This window comes from Aulonocara sp. 'chitande type north' Nkhata Bay, linkage group LG2 (genome assembly GCF_057382095.1).
Source record: "Aulonocara sp. 'chitande type north' Nkhata Bay isolate Kocher_YH1m ecotype deep benthic linkage group LG2, A_spYH_male_GT1.1, whole genome shotgun sequence".
NCBI lineage: Eukaryota > Metazoa > Chordata > Actinopteri > Cichliformes > Cichlidae > Aulonocara > Aulonocara sp. 'chitande type north' Nkhata Bay.
In genome coordinates, this window is record NC_141345.1 from 7,961,299 (window position 1) to 7,970,609 (window position 9,311).

General features: G+C 38.1%; 1 long non-coding RNA gene across 1 annotated transcript; it reads right to left on the reverse strand.

Moving 5' to 3' along the window:
• Window positions 1-1,464: 1,464 nt before the first annotated feature.
• Window positions 1,465-4,461, reverse strand: LOC147337393 (uncharacterized). The gene is made up of 5 exons (XR_015124753.1): window positions 4,094-4,461; window positions 2,881-2,944; window positions 2,664-2,801; window positions 2,150-2,242; window positions 1,465-1,663 (listed from the first exon to the last, which is right to left on the reverse strand). It is a non-coding gene; the product is annotated as an uncharacterized LOC147337393 (long non-coding RNA).
• Between the last annotated feature and the right edge of the window lie 4,850 nt (window positions 4,462-9,311).

Consider the following 9,311-nt stretch of genomic DNA (forward strand, 5'->3'; position numbering starts at 1 on the left):
TTTGATTAATTATGATTTAATTAATAGTTTCATCTATATGCTAAATGTTTAGGTATCAACAAAACAAGTCTAGAAAGGTTCCTGAGTTGTCATCTATACATTGTAATTAGGTGTTTGGACCTTTCAGAGGTCTTCAGCAAAGGTCTAACACTTAACTACAGAGTACAGGTGACAACTCAAAAACCTTTTTACACTTGCTCACGAGTTACCATTTATAACATTCAAGATCCTTGCACTTCAATAGAAAACTCTTACACTAAAGCTTACATAAAGTGTAAATGCAAAAAAAAGGGTGCTGCATCAACAACTTTATTTACGGTGAGCCTTGACAAGGCAAAGCTTCTACAGGGAACAACACTGCATAAGGCAATATTAAATGCTTAAAGTGCATGACCAAAATTTAAACATTGGAAACAACTTTCCGAGTTTCAACAAAGTGACATTGTAGTGTGCCGTAAGATGTCAAATTCAATACAACTGTGATTATAGTCAGATCTGCAGATTTACCACAGCAACTTAAAAATCACTGTATAATGCAATTACAGTACAGAAAATAGTTAAGTGACACAAAAAGGTAAAAACGATTTAGTCCCCAGTTCCAAAAATCGGATTCAGAATTATAAGTTTTCTATTATATAATAAATTTTACAATAAAAAAATGCATATAGCAAATCTCAAAATATTCTTAATTAAATGCTAAGACCAAAAATCCAGTACTTAACTTGAGTACAGGTGACAACCTTAGAACCTTTTCACATTTGTTTGCACATACACTTTAACATTTATAACACTCCTTGACCTACAATGGAAACCTGGTACACGAGAACTAATATGAAGTGTAAATACAAAAAAAAAAAAAAAAAAAAAAATTGTGTTGCTTTAACAACTTGAACAAAAGCCTTCAATGAGGCAAAGCTTAAACAGGGAAACAACACTGCATAATGCAACATTAAATGAAGTGTGTAAAATAAAATGTAAACATCTGAAACAACTTTCCAGTTTCAACTAAGTGACAGTGTAGTGAGGAGTAGGATGATTTCAGGATCTACAGTTGTAGGTCTGCAATGGCTACAGTCTGCAGAATTACCACAGCAACTCAAACTGAAGAAAATGTTGTGAAACAAGAAAATATATCCATCTGCGTAATTTTGTCCTCAGTTCCAAAAACTCAGTTTCTGAATTATGTTTTCTTTTCCACAATCAAAAGAGTAAATCTCCTAAATATTAAAAACTATGACAAAATATTTACAAACAAGGATCAACATATATATATTTATAAACTTTTAAACAGTAAAACAGAGCACTTATTTTGGGAGACATTTCAATCTAGAAGAGTCATTGCGTCTCCTTTTGGCAGAGTTTGTTCTTCAGCACTTGTATTTTGTTAGACAGTTTTTTGTCTTCCAGCCCCATGAGCACCTTCTGGAAGAACTCAAATGTGTAGCGAAGTGGCTTTGGGTAACTCAGATTGAGGCAGTAAATTAGCCCAAACAAAAGTGCACACCCGCTCGCCACATCGTGAAGATCCTGCAAGACTGTGCATCTCTCGATAATGATGCCAACATCTTCAAGGGAGTAATCAGGCTGTGCTCCTTCATGGATTATTTTATAAACACGCCAAATCCATCCTCTCAAGCTCTTCAGCTTCCATCACGTGGAAATCCTGAAAAGGACAGAAATATTTTAAATCCATTGTATTTTGGTCCTTGCATCATCTATCTATTCACTCCATTTTAGTTCAAATGGTCCACACTATCTTAATTACACATATCCCTGAATGAGATTGAGGAGAACAGACCAAAGAAAAATGTGGATTTAAGACTATCACCAAATAAAGACCAAGAAGAAGATACATGAAACATGGACAGAGGGCAGAAGGAGTATGCATTAATAATATTATCAATATTCTGCTGACCAGGGTCATTTTCTTTAGTTTCGCATAAAACAATGTAAGTGAATGGAAACAAAATCCTAGTATTTCCCATGCACTTTATTGTTGTAAGCTAATTTAAAGAAAACTGATTACTGCCTGAACAGGAGAATGCCTGGGCTTGTTTAGAAAATACATTTTTCAACTTACAAAACTCTGGGAATTATGACAGTCAAAATTTTACTGAGGGGTGGAATATCCCTTTAAAAATAAACTTACCATGTACTCTTTGATGAGATTTTCAGGGTTCTCATTCAGGTATATAATCACAGCTTTAAGGATGCATTCACGCTTCACTTCGATTCGGGAACTCTAAACAACAACACATGCAGCGCAATTACTTTTTTGAAGTTTTTAGAGACCCCCACAGAACTTAAGTCAATTTTTATTGTTTTTTAACCAATTCATAATTGTTTAAGTAATTTTAAACATGCTTTTTGCAAGCAAGTAGTTTTTTGTGTTAGAGAATGAGAAGCTTACCAATTCATTCCCATAAAGATTATAAGTTATGAGTCCAATTACACTGATTGCGATACATTGGGTCGTGGAAAATGCAGCTTTAGCGTGGTGTACCACCCGAAAGAAGGAAGATAAGTGTTGTTGCATAGGAGTACTGTTCAAAGGAATCAAAAACATTTTGATAGAGATTTCCAAAAATTAATGACAAAAAACTACACACTGTCACACTGCAACTAATCTATTAGTTACAGAACATTATAACAAGACAGAATACCTGTGAAATTGCAGACAACGCTGCTGTGATCCGCCGCGCTGTTTCCCCTCCTTTTTTTCGTAGAATCTTCATCAACTGGTCAGAGTACTGGTCAAGACTGCTCATGAATGTGGACAGCAGTGGAACTGTGGTGATAACCTAAAAGACCAAATAAGAGAATTCAAAATGTAAAATTGCGTATTAAGGAAAAAGTAAATAATATGAAAGCATTAGGTACCTTCAACATGCACTTTTGGAGCACAGCTCAAATCTCCGCAGCTCCAAATTCCACAACCAGCAACCTGAGAGAAAAAGAAAAACAGAAAAAATTAATCGTGTACAGTGAGACACATGCAAAGGGGTAGCACAGAGATGGTCTAAACTTAAGAACAATACTGTTTCTTTTAAAATGTATTAATAATACAAGTTAAATTTCAAATGCTCCAAAATTTCTATTACTCATTTCATAAATCTGTTCCTGTGAGCACGTTTACCAGCCCAGTCTGTGAACGTGACCCACTTGCCCCCAAAAATAAAATCAAGTATACTGGGTGGCTAGTGCTCCGTTTGTATCGGTTTGTGCTGGTAAAATCATCGTTTGTATCGCTAGGTGTCAAAGATATTACACTTTTATTTAATAGGTCATTCAGAGTCCCCCCCCCCCCCCCCAAAGCAACACGAAAATGGCCCAAAATAGGTCAAAACATGCCACAAAATGCTCGGGTGCGAGCGAGCATTTCCTACGACTTCTACATCACCCGGACGCTCACTCGCGCCCGTAAGCACGGGGAGCGTGCTCGACGCCCGTGACGTCATCGCGGAAAAATAAAACATTAATAACCGGTTAACCGTAGCAGCACAAATGTTCATTTTACCGGCAAACAAGCACTAACCAAGCAGAGCATTTTGTGGCATGTTTTGGCCTATTTTTGGCCGTTGTCGTTTTGCTTGGGGGGGGGGGGGGGGGCTCTTCAACTCTCAATGACCTATTAAGTAAAAGTGCAATATCTTTGACACCGTAGCAAACAAACGGAGCAATAACCACCCAGTATACTTGATTTTATTTTTGGGGGCAAGCAGGGGTCACCTTCAGAGGTCTCTTTGAGACTTGATGCGCGAAGATATGCAAACTACGCAGCTAGCGGTTCTCTTCAGTGAAACAGAGTATGGACTCGTCGACAATCACTGCACATGTATCCCAATTCTTGTTCGGGCTAACGTTCTCCTAACTTGATAGTGCAATAAAACAAATAAAATAAGTGTGCTATTCGGAGTTCGAATGAAATTTTAAACGCAGATGGGACAATATGCAAATGAATGTTTCCAATGCTAGCAAAATGCTACAACCTACAGAACACATACTGCCCACATATTTACCGGAAAAATATACGCCATATATTATCACAAAGTACTAGTTAAATTATATTCTATTAAAAATAGGAAGAAATTACCTTAACTCCAACGGATGAATCGTGATTAATCCCTCTTTCCAGACACGTGGCCAAAGCACACTGTGGCGTCGATGAAGAAGGTCAATGCGTATGCGCGAAGATTTTTTTTTCATTCTCTGCGCATGCTCAGAAAGGATGTGGAAAGGGCTCTTTGGATTTAATTAAATGTGTTCAATAAATTGGAAATATCAATATTATTTAACATTAAAACGGTATAGAATTAATTAAATAAAATTTAAAAATATTAATTACACCCATAAGATTAACAATTTTAAGTATATTGAACATAAAACTAAGAATTAATTTAAAAAAAAGCCCATGTTTCATTTCTTAGAGTGTGTGTGCAACTTCACTTTGTTTTGATTTAGTTTCATTTGCACTTGTTTTTTACTTTTTTATTTTCACTTACTTTACCTTCGGCTCTCTTCCACAGCATGTCTTTATCCTGTCTTCCTTCTCTCTCCCCAACCGGTCGCGACAGATGGCCACCCCTCCCTGAGCCTGGTGCTGGTTAGGGTTTCTTCCTGTTAAAAGGGAGTTTTTCGTCCCCACTGTCGACAAAGTGCATCCTCATAGGGGGTCGTATGATTGTTGGGTTTTTCTCTATGTATTATTGTAGGGTCTACCTTACAATATAAAGGCAATTGTTGTTGTGATTTGATGCTGTATAAATAAAACTGAACTGAATGTTTACCGTCGGTGACGAGTGGGTCCCGTGCTGCTCGTCTCACTGTGTCCATAAACTGATGCATCTCCACACAGACACAAAAAGAGACACCAGCAGTGTCGAGCTGTGATTGTCAGCGTGCTATTCTATCATGGGTACATCATCATCAGCGGCTGTAGCTCAGGAGGTAGAGCAGGTCATCTACTGATCGGAATGTTGATGGTTCCTCCAGTCTGCATGTCAAGTATCCTTGATACTAACCCCAAGTTACTCTCCGATGCATTTATCGGAGTGTGAATGCACTTAGAAAGCACTATGTATAGAGAAAGTGCTTGTGAGAATGGGTGTGATTGGGTGAATGTGGCATGTTGTATACTCCGGGAGAGTAGAAAAGCGCTATATAAGAATCAGTCCATTTACCATCTAAACTTTGTATTGGGGCATTTAAATTCTGGTGTGCTGGTTAAGAAGAATTTGTTCTGGAACATACTTAAAAATGGTTCTTTTATGTGAAAGAACATCTTCTCCCATCTAGATGATCAAGACCTGAACCTGTTTCTGTCAGAGGTTTTCATAATGAACTCATTGTTGCACCTGTGTCATAAACGCTGCAGGACACTGCTCCTCCCTCTCTCTGTCACTCTTCATCAGAGATGGGTAATCCGATTACTTTTTCAAATAACGAGTAAAGTAAGGGATTACTATTGCAAAAACGGTAATTAGATTACCTTTACTTTCCTGTAGGAACGCTGCGTTACTGCGTTACTAAAACTGTGATTTTTTTGCGAGAATGTCTCATGTAAGCAAGTGCTACGTTTGTGACAACAGCTGTGTGCAGATCAACAGTGGATCATATATCGAGTATGGGAGAGAGTATGAGCGTGCAGCGTTTAAAGTGTGGAAGCACTGACCTTACTTTAAGTTTGATTCCATAAAAAGTGACAGAAACATTAGCGTCCATTAGCATTGTGCGTGGGAAGAAAACTTATTTTTACAGCGAAAAAACCCCCCCTAAACTTCCAAGCAAGCACCGAGTGCGCTACCACGTAATGGGAAATTCACAGAGAAACTGCCGTATCCTTCCACTGACCGCTGCGGCACACCTGCACCAGGGTAAACCTCCGCCTACTCCACTCCTGCTTTACAGGTGAAAATAGAGCAACAGGACCGCTAGTCTTTGATTTATTTATTTTCTGCTGTGTTTTACTTGCATCTATTTGAAAGACTGAGTGTAAACACAAAAAAAAATTATGTGCTGGAATGTGCAGAAAATAGGTTTAAATATTAAACAAATTTCTTCCAGTCAGTGAATGTTGCATATAATTACATTTTTGCTTGATGCATGAAGTTAAAAGATTAAAACTAATAAAAAAAGTTTTAAAAAGGGACTTTTCCATTTGATTACATTCTGTATGATGGATTATGTAGAAAAAGTAGAATTGGGCTGAAAGATCTATCACTTTATCACCTATTCAGGTTGTAAATCGTGTTTTTTAAAAAGTAACTGAGTAACTAAGTAATTAATTACTTTTGAAAATAAGTAATCAGTAAAGTAACAGGATTACTTTTTTGGGGAAGTAATCAGTAATTAGTTACTGATTACTTTTTTCAAGTAACTTGACCAACACTGCTCTTCATGCATTCATATTCCATGGCTGCACGCTGTTAACTTTCTCTCATAGTTTTTGCTTTTCCTCTAGGTTCTGTTTCTCCCTGTGTACACTTCAGCTCTCTCTGCCTGGAGCAGCATATTTCTGATCTGCCCCTTGAACCTTCTAGGTCTTTGTGTGCTGTTACTCACTTCCTTTCTCTGCTCCACTCACCCCAGCCAGGCGAAGCAGACCATTCCCATCCTGAGCCTGTTCCAGCTGGAGGTTTCTTTCTCTTCAAAGGGAGTTTCTCCTCTCCTCTGTTGGCCATTATGTAAGCTGAGGTACTCACCTTCTCTAATGTGGACCAGAAGCCTGTTTAGTGCTGATTATGTTTTATCCAAGTGCTAAATGAGTGGATTTAACTGGAAAATTATATTTCTTAAATTCAATTCAGCCTTACCTATCTGAAAGGGGGTTGGGTGGGGTGGATGTTTACCTGGCCCTATGTGCACCAACAGAAGATTCTGGGTGGATGTTAAGAGGCTAAAAGCAAAAACAGCACAGGATGTAGAATGCTGGGTAACCTCCTGCTAACAGAACAAATTCAGGTCTCTTTGCAACTGAGCGAGGTTTTTCCGACGATGCTGTCCAACACGATGTTCGAGTATCTCTCACAAGTAAATAAGCTCTGAGATCTGGTGACTATAAACAGCAATGAGGCTTTTTGGGATATATTTGGAGGAAAAACTACTGCACTTATTATACTTTAGACTCATTCATTAGGTGAATAACAGGATGATTTTGCCTTTTTTTCCCAGTGTATTTACAGTGAACACGCTGACTCTCAGCTGCTTCTTATATAAATGCAAATATGCTCTTGCGGTTCTGATCACACAGCATCAGTGCTTTCCTTTTGTCACATCTTTTGTGGTGTTGTGCAAAGCTAACATGCAACAGGGCATAATTACAGATTCGAGTATGTTAATAAAGGAGCGAGCGCTGATTTAGCTAAGAGGCTCACTGTGTACCGTTTAAAGCCGAGTTTCCCTCGTTTGAATATTCATCACAGTCACACTCAGATGAAGATGAAACGGCCTCATTGTTCATCAGCAGTGGCGGCGTGCCGGCTCGTTCATGTTATGCACATATTAATGATGAGGACAATTCTCTTCGAGTGATTCCTAATCTGTTGACAAGAAGTCTCTGCAGGCCCTTCAGTCAGTTTGATGCAGATGATGATGGTGATAATGTTTTATCTATAAATCCCCCTGAGAGGGGAGCTGGAAGTCCTTTACTCAAATTTTAGACTCGTAAAAATTCAAAAAAAAAAAAAAAATCGGATCAAACAAGACTTTTTACTATTACGAGTACAAAGCAACATGTTTCCACACTTTTTTTTTCTGATAGATGGAGAATTATAACGTGCACATCTCAGGGAATTACCGTCATTCACCGGCATCATTTATTCATTAAGGCATGAAAAGAGATGGGTTGCAAATTTGTTTGCAGATATGCAGCTGACCTGTGATGTATTTACATTTATTAAATGCATCAATCTTTTGTTTTCTTTTAGAGGGAAAGGTCACAGGTTAATCTCATCATGCAATCTCTTTTATTAAACCAAGACAAAAATGAAGCTTTGGGGTAACACCGTGTCCTCTGCTAATGCATGGAGCCATTTATTTCTGACATAAAATATATTTTTCCATTTGAGAATAGAATTTGTAGTGATGTGTTCAAGGTCGAGAGCAGCTCATTGTTGGCTGGATTTCTTATTTCTTTTGCAGAGAGATATCTGAGATATCCATTTTTACTACATTCTTTCTGTTTCACCTCCATCATTAACTGAGTAAAATTATATTGAAATACACTTTTTATGCTATTGTCAAATGAAAATACCCAAACTTGAAACGCAGACTGTGTTTGTACCTGATATATCAAACCGATGGTTTTAAATACATATTCATATTTTACTCTCACAGTCCAGGCGCAGTATGTTTTTAGCACTTTGGATGAATGCGTTTTGACTTCTCTGTATGTGAAGCAGACAGCAGCTCAGTGGTGTCAGAACTGAGGCTGCGGTGTGCAAACTGTGATCCAGATTCGACCGTTTCCACAACTATTTTTATCGCTCGCTAATTAGCGAGACTTTAATTTCTGCTCCGTCCTCCAGACGGACCACAGGGGGTTTAACACTCCACAACCTGACGCGCCCCACTCCTCCCCTTGCCTCCACCTCCATCATCGTGTCGGTGGTGATGACTAACATCGAGCAGTAAGTTTAATAGCAATTGCAGGTGAAAACTTAATAAACACATGTTGTAGCAATTAGAAAGTTGTGAAATGCAATAGATCAGGATTTGTGGGTACAATAGCAACTAAATATGTGGGTGGCTGTGGCTGTGGCTACAATGTAGCTTGCCATCACCAGTGTGTGAATGTGTGTGTGAATGGGTGGATGACTGGATATGTAAAGCGCTTTGGGGTCCTTAGGGACTAGTAAAGCGCTATATAAATACAGGCCATTTACCATTTACCATAAATATGACTCTCTGTATTTGTGAGGATGATCAGTGAGAGCATGTACGCCCAGGCAGAGTTACTGTATATTCTCTGGTGTGTTTGGTCATTCACTGGAAAAAAATTTTTTTTTAAAAATCTTGATTTTTTTTTTTTATTTAAATTATTTAATTATGCAGGATTGTGTTCTATTTTGTTTAATGCAGTCTCTGCTTCATCTTTTTAAGAATAACTGTTAACCGTTGTTATATTTCATTTGGTATCAAATGTGAGAAATAAAACATGGTGGTGAATAAGTCACATCCATGTGTGATTATTTCTTCAAATTTCCATGCTGGTCCTTCATTCATGCTTCCGTATACGTCTAAATCCTGCAGTCATTAGAGGCAAATGTGCTCTTCGCCTTCACATGCCTGTGGTGAGGTGCATCTAACCTATC